Raw genomic sequence first — 14114 nt, 5'->3', positions numbered from 1 at the left:
TCCAACATGACTTGACTTCCCTCTTGTAAAATGACTATAATTTTCCCCCCCAATTTTTTTTTAATTGTTGGGGATTCATTGAGGGTACAATAAGTCAGGTTACACTGATTGCAATTGTTAGGTAAAGTCCCTCTTGCAATCATGTCTTGCCCCCATATATTGTTTTTTAAGAGAGGTATTTTGATTTTGCCTAAGTCAATTTCAATTAAAAAATAAGGTAACCACACACATGTGACGTGTACAGAAGTTGCTCACTGAAGTGTACACTAGCGTTAGATGCCAATTGCTGAAATTTGATCAAAAGATTCAAATTTCACAATGTACACCTAGTTTTTCATTAAGTAGAATAGAAAAGTCATAACTGAATTTCAAGAGAGGTGATTGATTTTTATCAGCCTGGACATTGATATTTTCCTTTTTTTGCTGAGAAATTTCAATGATGGATTTTTGTTGCCTTTCAATAGATAATTTTCACATGGTTCCTGAAATACCCTCTAGGAAAAATGTGCAGAAACAACAACAGTGTTATTATAAAATGAGAGGTGTCTACTCGCATGACCTCGTGTAGAGGCTTCTGACTCAGTTGTTTGAATATAAATAAGTCTTCTACAGAGATAACTTGTTTTCACATGATTTCAGGAGCCAGGCTCAATCTAGAGTTGCAATCCAGGTCCCTTCACCCTGCAGCTTTGTAATGTTGAGCAAGTTACCCAACTTCAGTGCACAGGCTCATAGCTTCTGTGTTGCCCTTTACAGATGTTTTCATATAAAGCACTTAGCGCAGGACCTGATACATGGGAAGTGGTCAGTAATTGTTAAGTTCAGATGAGGATTGTGATAGTTCACTTTTTGTATCAACTTGACTGGCCCCAGGGTGCCTAGATATGTGGTTGAACATATTCTGACTATTTCCGTAAAGCTGCTTTTGTTTTGGGATGAGATGAACATTCAGATTGCTATTGCTGACAATAACGTGGGTGGGTTTCATCTAATCAGCTGAAGGCCTGATGGAGCAAAATGATTGACCTCTGTGCAATAGAGACATCATCTCTCCTACCTGGCTGCCTTTAACTAAGAGGTTGTCTTTTTCCTCCTTTTAACTCAAACTGAAACATCAGCTCTTCTGGGTTTCAAACAATTCTTTAACTACTCCATCAGTTCTCCCAGGTCTATAGCTTGCTGAGTAACCTTACAGATATAGGGTCTTGTCAACATCCATAAGCACATGAGCTGATCTTTCATTTGCGTATGTATGTGTGTGTGCATGTATAGAGAGTTTACATGTGTGTGGGCATGTGTGTGTGTATATATATACCATAAACTATATGTAATATCGGTTCTGTTTTCTCTAGGTAACCCTGAGTAATATTATTAAGGTGAACTAGTGAAAAAAATGATAACATCTTATAAAGCCCATGAGTGCTAATTTCCAATTTCTGTGATGTTGGTTCTTCCACTCTACGTTGACCTGTCAGCGCGTCACAGCCAGTAGAGAGCAGCGGTGGTAGTGTAAATTTATAATTGGCGTAATCCTTATTGCTGACATGTCAATATTTAACTTACATTAACCTTTCCTTTGAAGCTAACAAATTGTGCATCGGTGGCTTGTTCGGTCTAATTTTTCATGTCATTGCCTTGCAGAGTGCACAGATTTATAATGTCACCATGTGATGGATGCAGGTCCCTCCTTTGCCTTGGAGAAGGGTTTAAACCCACTTAGAGTATCCATGGGTTTATTTATTTATTTCCTGTTCCACCTACCGCCTATTTTTAAAGGCCCTCCGTGAATTTACCTCCCCGAGGTCACTGTTTTGAGGACGGACGGAAGGGTACCCCTGTCAGCAGTCATTAACATGCTGCTGCTGATGGCCGACACACTGTTCTGGCCTGTCTCACACAGGACAGCTTCTCCACGCACATGTTGTCTCTAAGAATTTGTTGACAGAAAGTGAAGACCGGTGAGAGGAAATTAGGTCAGAGGAGTATGTGGGAAGCAAAGTGACATTCTTGTCAGCTTTGCCTAATCTCTCAGACGGAGCCGACAGAGTTATAATTTCCTCAGGACGTGGACTTCCTCTGTGTACTTGGTGGTGGTTGTTGAACTCCTTCTCACAAGCTTTAGAGACACAGCGTAGGCAAGTGGCCAAGAGTTCTCATTTGGAACTCGAGGGCCAGAATGGTATGGATTGGAGCAAAAGAGGCTTAGCAGCTCTGAGTTATCACCAAGGTGCTCTCAGTTTTTTTCCAAGATGGGTTTGTGGAAAAACCAGCAGGGGTCACCTGCTAGCGATCATTCTCCTCCAAGTTCCTCAACTCTGTGCAAACTCCAAACCACTCTCTTCACACTTCAGTACACGGAGAGCAGCGAGTTATCTGGTATCCCTGATGCAAGCCCAGTATATTTATGTAAAGTTATCTGGGATACAGAGTGAGAGCTGCCTGAACCATATATTTAGGGGGTGAGATGGTTATTCTAATTGACATTTATAGAAAGTCTTAGGAAAACCCCCAAGGAACTAACACTGAAATTTTCATCTCATTTTGGCAAAGTATTATTTATACATGTACTATTAAAGTGTAGTAATCATGGTTCTGTTTCCTGTGCCCTAAATTAACCTGTAACATATTTAGAAAGTCTAAGATGAATTATGGAAATTAGAAATGGTTAATGTGATTGAAGGGCACTGTATCTCATCACTCGTATTTGGCTTCATACTTATCATAAGAACTCTGAACCAAAACTGATGTTGTATTTTCAATTACTTCTTAAAACTTCTTTCTCCTAGTCCTCAATTTCTAAGCAGCAGGGTATTATATAAACAAAACTAATACACTCCAGTTTAAACAATAAAAAGTGGTCTCATTATTCTTAGTAAAGCATCACAAGAATGGAGAAGCATGAATCCTATGTACTCAATTTTGATATGAGGACAATTAATGACAATTAAGGTTATGGGGGGAGGAGCAGAAAGAGGGATGGAGGGAGGGGGGTGGGGCCTTGGTGTGTGTCACACTTTATGGGGGCAAGACATGATTGCAAGAGGGACTTTACCTAACAATTGCAATCAGTGTAACCTGGCTTATTTTACCCTCAATGAATCCCCAACAATTAAAAAAAAAAAAAAAAAGTGGTCTCAGGTCAGTCTGGGCCAATGCTAAGCCCATATTGACAATCATATATACAGTTAGGTTTTAGTTTAGCCTAATGAATCATGATGAATTTCTTGACCAAACAGAGACAGTCATTCCAAGCAAACAAACAATCATATTAGGGGATAGATTCCTTTTTTCCCCCCCTTTGCTATAAAATCTGCTTATTAAACTCTGACAGTATCCAATATTGTAACTCAATATATAAACTAGATAGAAACAGAAAAACTAGGTGGCGCCTGTGGCTCAAATGAGTAGGGCGCCAACCACATATATGGGAGGTAGTGGGTTCAAACTTGGCCCCGGCCAAAAACTGAAAAAAAAAATAAAAAAAAGAAGAAGAAACAGAAAAACTTTAGCTGAAGGAGGGGCTGTGTTCTGCAGCCCAAATAAAAAATATCCCCTTTGTTTAGCCTATTTCCTCCATAGAGTCTTTCTATCACCCAGAGTTTGAAAACTCTACATTCCATTCAGTGTTTGGTTGTACAAATGAGAAAACGATGGCAGGAGAATATCCATCAAAAGACCCAATATAATACTTTCCAGATCTCCTAATTTTAAGCCCGATATCCTTTTCATGAGAATAAGTCAGGAGACTTCCAATCTGCCACAAATTAATTAATTTGTTTATTTGAGAGAGCAGGTCTTGCTCTGTCTCCTTGGCTAAAGTGCAATAGCATGGTCATAACTCACTGTAAACTTGAGGGCTTGGGCTCAATTGATCCTCCTGCCTCAGCTTCCCAATTAGCTAGGACTACAGGTACATGTCACCATACACAGCTAATTAAAAAAAAAAACAAAAACTTAAATGCAATTTTATTGTTCAGCCCAGCCTAGCCTCAAACTATTTGCCTCAAAGTGCTACTCTTACCTTGACCTCCCAAAGTTCTAGGATTACAGGCATGGCCACTGTGCCTGGCCACAAGTTCATTTATTCATTAATATATAGGTGCACCTATCACTTGTCAGACACTGTTCTGTGGGCTGTGGGTACAAACATTTTTAGTAAAAAAAAAAAAAAAATCGCTTTATAAGTGGAGGAGATGGGCAAGAAACACAGATCTCACTATGTACTATAGTATTAGTTCCTTGAGGAACAGATATAAATGTAAAGCCCCCCAGGGGATGTGATTTTTCAATGAGGTTGCAAGGGAAGGTCTTTTCAAAGCAGTGAGTGGCCGGGCTGGGCGGGAGCCATGGAGATGATTTCAGATTTATTTGAATCTGTTGGGAAGCCATTTCATGGTTTGAATCAAGTGAATAACATGTTGTGGCTTTCATTTTGAAAGTATTTTTTTCTCTCTAGTGTTTAAAGATTAACCTATAGAGCAACAGAATCAGAAGCACACCCGCATTCTAACAAATTATAATACCAATTCCTCGTGTCTATGCAATAGCTTCTCCCCGAGGTCCTCCACACTATTGATATAATTTCTACAATTGTTCTGAGAGATTGGTACATCGTATGGGATTAATGTCTTTTAACAGATTAGAAGCTGAGTTAGTAAGAAGACCGAATATGTACTCATATTTCAAGGCTAGTACCTCAGCACACAATAATGACTATTTTTCCCTGATAGATTGGTGGAGTGGGAGTAGGCAGGGGAGAGGAATATATTTCTACTTATAAGGGAAAGTGAAGATCAGCAGCTTTTTAATTTAATCCACGCAGATTTAGTATGTTATATGCTGGGCACTGCATCGGGCCCTGGAAATACAGAACTGAAAAGTCAATCAATACACGGAGGAAACCGATAAAGTCACAGCTATTGGCTTTTCAGTCCTGATGTGAAGCAATGCAGAAGTGGGATATGCCTTGATCCTCCTAATAATCATATGTTACATGTCAATTACAGTCATCATTCAGTATCCATGGGGGACTGGTTACAGGTTATTCCCAAATCCATGCATGACTGAATCCCTCATATATAATGAGGTACTATTTGTACATAATATGTACACATCCTCCAGTATACTTTAGCTCATTCCTAGATTACTTATAATATCTAATGCAATCTAAAAGTTGTGTAAGTGGTTGTTATACTGTATTGTTTAGGGAATAATAACAAAGGGGAAGAAAAGGCTATGCATGTTGAGTACAGACAGAATTTTTTTTCCTGATAATTTTGATCCGTGGTTTGCTGAATGCACGGGGGCAGAACCCAGGGACGTGGAGGGCTGACTGCATAATCAACATTTCACAGACGATGAAATTAAAGGATAGAAAGATTAAACAGTTTATAAAAGTCACTCAGTGTGTAGGTTGTGAGCTTTGGCATTCAAGCTCCAGCTTAGCCCTAAAGTCTATTCTCTCAACTCTGTGGTGTTATATTTTGGCTCTTTGAACATTCTACATGTTTTAATGCCTCTTGCATTCCTTCCTTGTTCTTTCTCTCTCTCCTTCCTTTCCTTTCCTTTCCTTTCCTTTCTTGGCCTATGAATTTGTGTTTCTCATCAAATGTGTGGGCAGAGATGAGCACTTCAGTGGGCATGAGCTGATGTAGGCAACAAGAATCCAGAGCACGGCATTATACTGATCCATCATCAAAAGGGAAATCTTTCTTTCACAAATACACACACAGAGAGATCACTAATAATACTGATCCCCACACATTTGTTAGCTTTTCCTCAACTTTAAAGAAAGTTCCTATTTTTACAATCTCTTGTTTGTGTTTCTCCAAAATAATTTTTTTTATTAAATCATAGCTGTGTACATTAATGCAATCATGAGGTGCAATGTGCTGGTTTTATATACAATTTGAAATATTTTCATCAAACTAGTTAACATAGCCTTCCTAGCATTTTCTTAGTTATTGTGTTAAGATATTTATATTCTACCCATAGTAGATTTGACATGTACCCTTGTAAGATGCACCATAGGTGTGGTCCCAACAATTACCCTTCCTGCACTCATCTTCATTCCTCCCCTCCCCTCCCTCTCCTCTTTCCCCTTCATCTTGGGCTATAGTTGGGTTATAGCTTTCATATGGAAGTGTGGGTGCTTACAAATTAGTTTCATAGTAGGGCTGATTACACTGGATCCTTTTTCTTCCATTCTTGAGATACTTTGCTAAGAAGAATATGTTCCAGCTCCATCCATGTAAACATGAAAGAGGTAGTTTCTGTCTTTTTTAAGGCTGCATAATATCCCATGGTGTACATATACCACAATTTATTAATCCATTCATGGGTCCATGGGCACTTGGGCTTCTTCCATGACTTAGCACTTATGAATTGGGTTACAATAAACATTCTGGTGCAAATTTCTTTTTTATAAAGTGGTTTCTGGTCCTCGGGATATACCTAATAGAGGAATTGAAGGATCGAATGGCAGGTCTATTTTTGGATCCCTAACTGATCTCCAAACATCTTTCCAAAAGGAACATATTAGTTTGCATTCCCACCAGCAGTGTAGAAGTGTTCCCTTTTCTCCAAATCCACACTGGTTTGGGGATTTTGTGATGAGGGCTAATCTTACTTGAGTTAGATGATAACTCAAAGTGATTTTGATTTGCATTTATCTGATGATTAATGATGATGAGCATTTTTTCATTTCTCCAAAATTTTTAAGCAATCTTAAAGTAATCCCAGTTCTTTGGGTGTCCACACACTCACAGGATCAAATGTGCATTAGCAGGACAAAATCAAGTAAGTTACTAACAGCCAATGGTCTCATAGCTTGACCCATGTCTCTTCCTTATTACCTTATTACCTAGACATAAAGACTACATTCTTTGGAATTTTATATGGATTATTTGAGAAAAAAACTTTTAAGGGAAGAGACCCTGAGCCTTAGTTTAAATACCAGATACACTGCTTACTAGTTGTGTCTGTCATGGATAAATTATGTAACATTTCTGTGCTTCCCTCTTCTCATTGGCAAATGACAATAATAATGGTGCCCACCTCACAAAGTCATTTTGAAAACTAAATGAATTAATAAAATTAAATTATGCATCATATAAATGATTATTGTTATTTGAATTCAAATATCAAAGGCCTTTCTAAAATTTAAGAGCTGTTTTGACCATGAAAGATATTTTATAAATGAATGTAGTCACTTTTGTGGACTTCACAGGTCAGAAAGACCTTTTCCTCTAATAGGCCAAATATTTTAGGCTTTCCAAGAGTAAATATTTTAGGCTTTACAAGCCAAACAATTCACATACACAAAGCCACAAGCAATAAAGTAAAGAAATGATGTGGCTATGTTAAACATTATTTTTTTTCAAGTTTTTTTTTTTATTAAATCATTAATAAAATATTAGTGTACATTAGTGCAATCAAGGGGTACAATGTGCTGGTTTCATATACAATCTGAAATATTTTCATCAAACTGTTTAATATAGCCTTCATGGCATTTTCTTAATTATTATATAAAGACATTTGTATTCTGCATTTAGTAAGTTTCGCCTGTACCCATTCTAAGATGGACTGTAGGTGTGGCCCCACCAATTACCCTCCCTCCACCCCAACCTCCCCCCTTCTCTCCCTTGGCCCTTTCCCCATATTCTTGTGCTATATTGTTTTTAAAACAAACAGGCCATGCTTTGCCAACCCCTGTTGTATGTAAATCTACTAGGTACTCTGCTAGGCACACCACACATTTCACTTCATTAAGCTTTAACAATAATGTAATAAAGACTGCTTTTATCATACCCATACTGATATACCCAAAAAAGCTTAGTTTCTTAGTTTCTTAGTTTCAGATAAATAGGGTAATTTTAGCCAAAGTTTTACTATGTGCTAGTGCCTTTCTTCAAGCCTTCATCTGTGTAACTGAAGTCTAAGCTTAAAGTATTCAGTTATCTTATCTCTTCAGATGGTAAAATCTTATAAATTGGTACCCTATGCAGAACTGACTGATGATTTTAGCCCTAATAAAGCAAAGTTAGCCTAAAGAAGGGAGCAATAAAGCAGAAAGTATTGATGTGGAGAAGGATGGTCCATAGACTGGGCCTTCATCCATGTAATTAGAATGGTTATTGCCAACATTATTTATATGGTTGTCTAGATATCCCACTAAAATGATTACTGATTAGCTTTGCAATCAGCTAAGTATGAAATTGTGTTTAAAATGGAAAATTTCTACATTTTTTTCCCAATCTATAAAGTGGGCCAATATAAAGTAGCTAAATAGATTTTGTGTGTGTGTGTGCCAGGCATAGTTCTAAAAACTAAGAATAAAGCAGAGACTAAGGAGCTATATTTAAAATGTTTCCATTCTAATAAGAGGACATAGCAATAAAATACACACAAGATAACAGACCCTTTGTCTCATGGAGTCATGTCCTATAAAGAAAAATCGAGCAGAGTGAGGACAGTGTAAGGGAAAGAGGAATGGTTGCTATTCTACATAAGATGGTCAGGAAGTCATATCTAAAAGGTGACACTGGGGAAAACTGGAAAAAAATGAGGCAGTAATCATATAGATATCTTTGTCAAGATTATTCAATGCAGAGGAAACAAGTATAAAAATTCTGCAGTGGAGGCAGGCTATTCTCAGAACATCAAGGCAATCCAATGAGTCAGCATGGTGAATGCGAGAGGGTGGGAAGAGAGTTAGGGACCCAGTAGGATCAAAGGAGAAAATTTTCCTATGAGAAAATGTGACACCTTCTGATTTAAGGTATAATGAAGGAGGGAGGGAGAGAGGGAGACAGACAGGGAAGGAGGGAAGAAGGGAGAAGAAAAATGGACAGAATAAATTAATAAATAAAAACCCTATACTATTATGTAGAGAATAGATGAGGGATGGGTCTACAACTGAAGAATGATGAGGTTGATAAATCTGTAAAGGGGAACTTTATTTCTCATAAAGGATTGCAGCCTGCAAGGTGACCAGTCTGACAGACTGGGAAGCAAAGCCTCTGGACAGAAGCTGGAAACAGGCACTTCCAGGGAAGAGTAAAATTTATACTGAACTTAGGTGACCAAACATACATATTTAAAAAGCTACAGAAGAGTCATCAATATTTATGAAAGGAGAAAATGCAATTGAGCTTTAGGTCCCTTCATGGGTTGTATGTACAAAAAAATGGCAGCGTTAGTATGATCTAAGGGTAGAGTTTTGGCCCCCTGCTGTGAAAAGGTAAAGCAGAGGATGTGACCCCCTTTGTGTAGCCTCCATAGACTGAAAGAACCACCCCATAGTCAGTGGTCTCTTGTGAGGAAGGAATCCTAGTTAGTAGACGCAAACCATGAAAGAGAAGGGCAGTCATGCGGTTGGTTGAAGTCAGTGGTTGAATGATCGTGTTGTTGTTGTTTTTTTGGCCGGGGCTGGGTTTGAACCCGCCACCTCCAGCATATGGGACCAGCGCCCTACTCCTTGAGCCACAGGCGCCACCCGGTTGAATGATCTTTATAAAGACCTGGTTTCTGTCTAACCCTTAGGGAAGACAGACTAGTGGTGATTAATAAGAGAGATGTGCCAACCACCCATCCCATCATGTAACCCAGTATTAAGATTTCTCTTGGCTCCCCTTTGCCAAGAAATGATTCTTTCAGTTGGTTGGGGGACTTCTGATTTTATTTTCATTTCTCAGGGCAAAGGTGGAAGTAGGATAAAGAGGAGTAATTATAATGAAGATTCTATTTGTGGGGAGATCAGTGAAGCAGGGATGTTAATTCTGAGAGGCACATTAAATACCCACGGAGGGATATAGGCGATGTAGTTGGACACAGCATCTATACTTCAGGATTTGGGGAGACGTGAGCATATTTGCCATTCAGAACCATTAAATATGATGACATCATCAAATGTTTAAATGATAACGCAAAAAGAAGTCCAGGGATCAGTCTTGGGGTTGGGGGTGTTTGGTGACCAGTCTTTGGTTCCTTGAAGAAGAAACTAGCTTAAGAAGCCGTAGGGAATATGAGATTAGAATTGTGACAGAGTGATGCCCTAAAAGGCAAGTGTATAAAGTATTTCAAAGAGGATAGAGTGTTCAAACAGTACAATATCACTAAGTTGAGTGAAATAGGAACTTCCAAATGATTATAGAATTTAGCAAATGGAAAGCTTCCTGGCTTAAGAAAGGATAAGAGGAAAATAGAAGGATACAAAGGCAGAGAAGAGAAACTACAGGGTCTGTTATTGTTGTTGTTGTTGCTGTGTGAGAGCTTGGGAGTCAGGGGAAAAAATTTAGGAGCTGTGCATAGATGTGCACAGATGGTATATGCACACATGATTGGCCAGGCATACAAGTGACCAAGACATTATGATGCAGAATGGGAGAAGCACCTTTAGGAGTGATTCCTTGAGAAGAGAAACTGGGAGCAAAGCAATGTGCAGGTGAGCGAGTTGCCCTGAGAAGCACAGTAAGTCGATTCATTGGAATAGAAGGGAGGTCAAAAGAATGGGCCAGGCTGGTGGGTTTACTCATGTAAATCTCTGGAAGTTCTCTTCAGATTCCTTCTAATGTTTTCTGTGAGTTAAAGAGGATCAGCAAGCACATGCTGCAAGAGTTGAAGACTTCAAATCTTGATAACATAGGCAAATGAAAAACAAGGCAATTAATTGGTAGTAAAGGGTGATGATCTCTCAAATAGTGATGGATATAAAATGAGATATATTAATATTAGTACACGTATGCTTTTCTCCATTTACAATCAGCTGCTTCTACACAGGTGTTGACCAGGAAGAGAACAGGGATTTGAACTAGAGTTAGGGAGTCACCAGGAAGATGAGTAAAAGATGTGAAATGGAGTTAAAGTTGTATGCAAGGGATAGATTATGATGATGAATTATGAGACCAGGTAAGGGGAAAGTGAAACACATAAGGGGTATAAAGGATAATGAAAAAGCAGAAAGAGGGATGGAGGGAGGGGGGTGGGGCCTTGGTGTGTGTCACACTTTATGGGGGCAAGACATGATTGCAAGAGGGACTTTACCTAACAATTGCAATCAGTGTAACCTGGCTTATTGTACCCTCAATGAATCCCCAACAATAAAAAAAAAAAAATCTAGATTTTGATTGTGACAATGGGTAACTATTCCTATTATAATTCCTAATTAATTTTTAAATTTCATAATTTCAGTAAAATTTCAGACCTTATAAGAATTAGTGAAGCAGTCTTTTTGCTGTTGATGTTTAACAGAGTACTTCCAAGATTGCTTCTTCAACTTTCTTATAAAAAAGGTCACTTTTCTTTTTTCTTTCTTTTTTTTTTTTTTTGAGTCTCACTTCGTCACCCTCAGTAGAGTGCTGTGATGTCACAGCTCAAAGCAACCTCAAACTCTTGGGCTTAAGCCATTCTCTTGCCTTAGCCTTCCAAGTAGCTGGGACTATAGGCCAGTAGCTGGCCCACTTCAACACCCTGCTATTTTTAGAGACGAGGTCTAGCTCTGGCTCAGGCTGGTAACCTGTGAGCTCAGGCAATGCACCCACCTTGGCCTCCCAAGTACTGGGATTACAGGTCATTTTTCAAGTAAAGTCATTGTATTGTATCTGCACAGTTGTGGCACCATAGTAATTGTTATTACTACTACTAGTTCATTTTTCAAGTAAGTCAAGAGCTTTACTCTCCAATAGGGTAGCTATTGACAACATGTGGATGTCTAAATGCAAATTTTAATTAATTAAAATTAAATAAAATGTAGAATTTACTTGCTCAGTCTCACTAATCACATTCAAAGTGCTCCAGAGCTACATTTGAGTAGTCACAGACAGAGCAACTCTAACATGTTTCCATCATCATCAAATGACCTATTTAACAGTGCTATTCTGAGATAGTTTTGCTACTGACCATTCCAACATTCAATGCTTCTGGCACAGAGTGGAAATACATTTTTTTGTTTTGTAAACACCTGATCAGTTTTGCTGAGGATAGGAATCATCTAATAATTACTATGGTGCCACAACTGTCCAGTTACAAAATGTGGCATGCCATCTATGAAATAGACAGATCATTGCCATGATTACTGTATCATATAATATGAGCTAATGAGAAGTTATTCACTCGTCAAGGCAACACAAAAGATGCTTTTGATGAAAGCAACCATTTCCCATATGTCTTCCTTTTTGTTAAAGATTCTACTTATTTTGGGGTGTAGGAAGAAGGATTTGCATTGCAAGCCATTAACTCTTATAATGGTAGTGTACCTTCCAGTTCCCAAATTAAATCCATGATATGGCACAATGCAAGGGTTAATATGCAAATGGACGAAATCAATGAATCTTTTAAAGCCATGAAGCTAGGAATTTTCTTCCAGCCTTACTTCTTTTGGAAGAAAACAGATGAACAAATAAGCAATCAGCTTCTCATGAATGAAGGTGAGGTCAACTAAACATCTGCTTTATTCTGGCCACATGGCATAATTTTCGGAGGAAATTGCTATGCCTGTAACTAACTAGTATGTTCACAAGGCTCATTTGTTAGCTAAGTGCATGTTGTGTTCATTTGATGGAATTTTTTTCCTGCGGCATTTAAACAAACATTACAAACATACACTACTAGTGAAGGGAAAAAAGGAAAGATGGCAAGAGAAGAATATTTTGAACCTTCATCTGTGCCATATATGTGTGAGATGGTTATATTATATCAGCTCACTGAATCTTCACACCAATTATTCGGTATATATTTTATTTTCATCTCAGTTTACAGACGAATATCCTTAGAAACATTAAGATTAAGTAACCTGTCCATGTTCTCAGAATTAATAATGGTGGAAGGTTGACATCTTTCTGACTACAAGAAACTGTCATCATATATAGCAGAGATACACATTACTTGTTGCATTTCCTTAGTAAGTCTGTGAACATTTTGAGGTTGAATGAAGGTTGCTTCATTCAGCCAGGTAAGCAGAAAATCAACCCTGATAAATGTAACAGGGGTGGACATGTACTGAGCACTGCCAGTCATGGAGGAAGCAAAGGTTTGTAGAATGTCTACTCTAAGTCATGTATCAGATTATACATTTTAAAAATAAATTTGTTGAACTTCCATGGATTTTTATGTGTTCATATTTTCAGTCAATATTTTGATAAATTAGATATTCATCTATCAGGTAGGTCAAGGTAAAATATATAAGGTTACTCTAAGCAAATACCTGCTACTTTATAAAAAATGGCTATAGAAGAAATGCCAGATCTATTAATGACAACTTTAGTAACCGTTAAAAGATTTGTCATGATAACTTGTATCTGATTTTTTTAGATATATTTTCCCCCAGTCTAACTAAAAGTTTGCTTATTTTGTTGTTCTTTTCAGAAAGCCAACTTTTGGTTTTGTTGATGCTATTTTCTATTTTCTAGTTCATTTATTTATACTCTAATCTCTTTTATTTCTTTCTGATTACTTTGTTTTGCTTTTGTTCTTACATCCAGGGATCTTGAGGTAGGAATTTAGGTTATTTATTTTATTTGAGCTTGTTCTTCTTTTTAATGTAGGCATTCATAACTATAATTTTCTCTCTAGGAACTATTTTAGCTATATTCCATATATTTTGATATCTTGTATTTTTTCCTTCATCTTGAAGTATTTCTTAATTCCTTTTGTGGTTTCCTTCTTGATCCATTGATTATTTAGGAATTTCTTGTTTAATTACCATGTATTTATGAATTTCCAAAATCTCTTTCTGTCATTGATTTCTGATTTTGGTCTATTTTGGTCAGGACACACATAAACTATTTCAAAAAACAGAAGAGGCTTAAATACTCCCCAAATCATTATATAAATGATGTTGGTTTCAAAAATATATGAAGACATTACAAGAAAAAAAAAAACTACAAACCAAACGTTTAAAAATTATAAATGCAAATGTGCTTGATAAAACACTAGCACACCAATACAGCAACATATGAAAAGGATGATATGCCATTACCAAGCAGGATATATAGTGAGAATTAAAATTAAAAAGATTAAGCAGTGTAACATACCATGTTAACAGAAAAAAGGACAAAACACGTATTGGTGGGAATGTAAATTTGTACGACTTCTATAAAAAATTATAGAGTTTTCTC

Source organism: Nycticebus coucang, chromosome 23, assembly GCF_027406575.1.
Source record: "Nycticebus coucang isolate mNycCou1 chromosome 23, mNycCou1.pri, whole genome shotgun sequence".
In the NCBI taxonomy this organism is placed as follows: Eukaryota; Metazoa; Chordata; class Mammalia; order Primates; family Lorisidae; genus Nycticebus; species Nycticebus coucang.
This window is presented reverse-complemented; position numbering follows the sequence as displayed.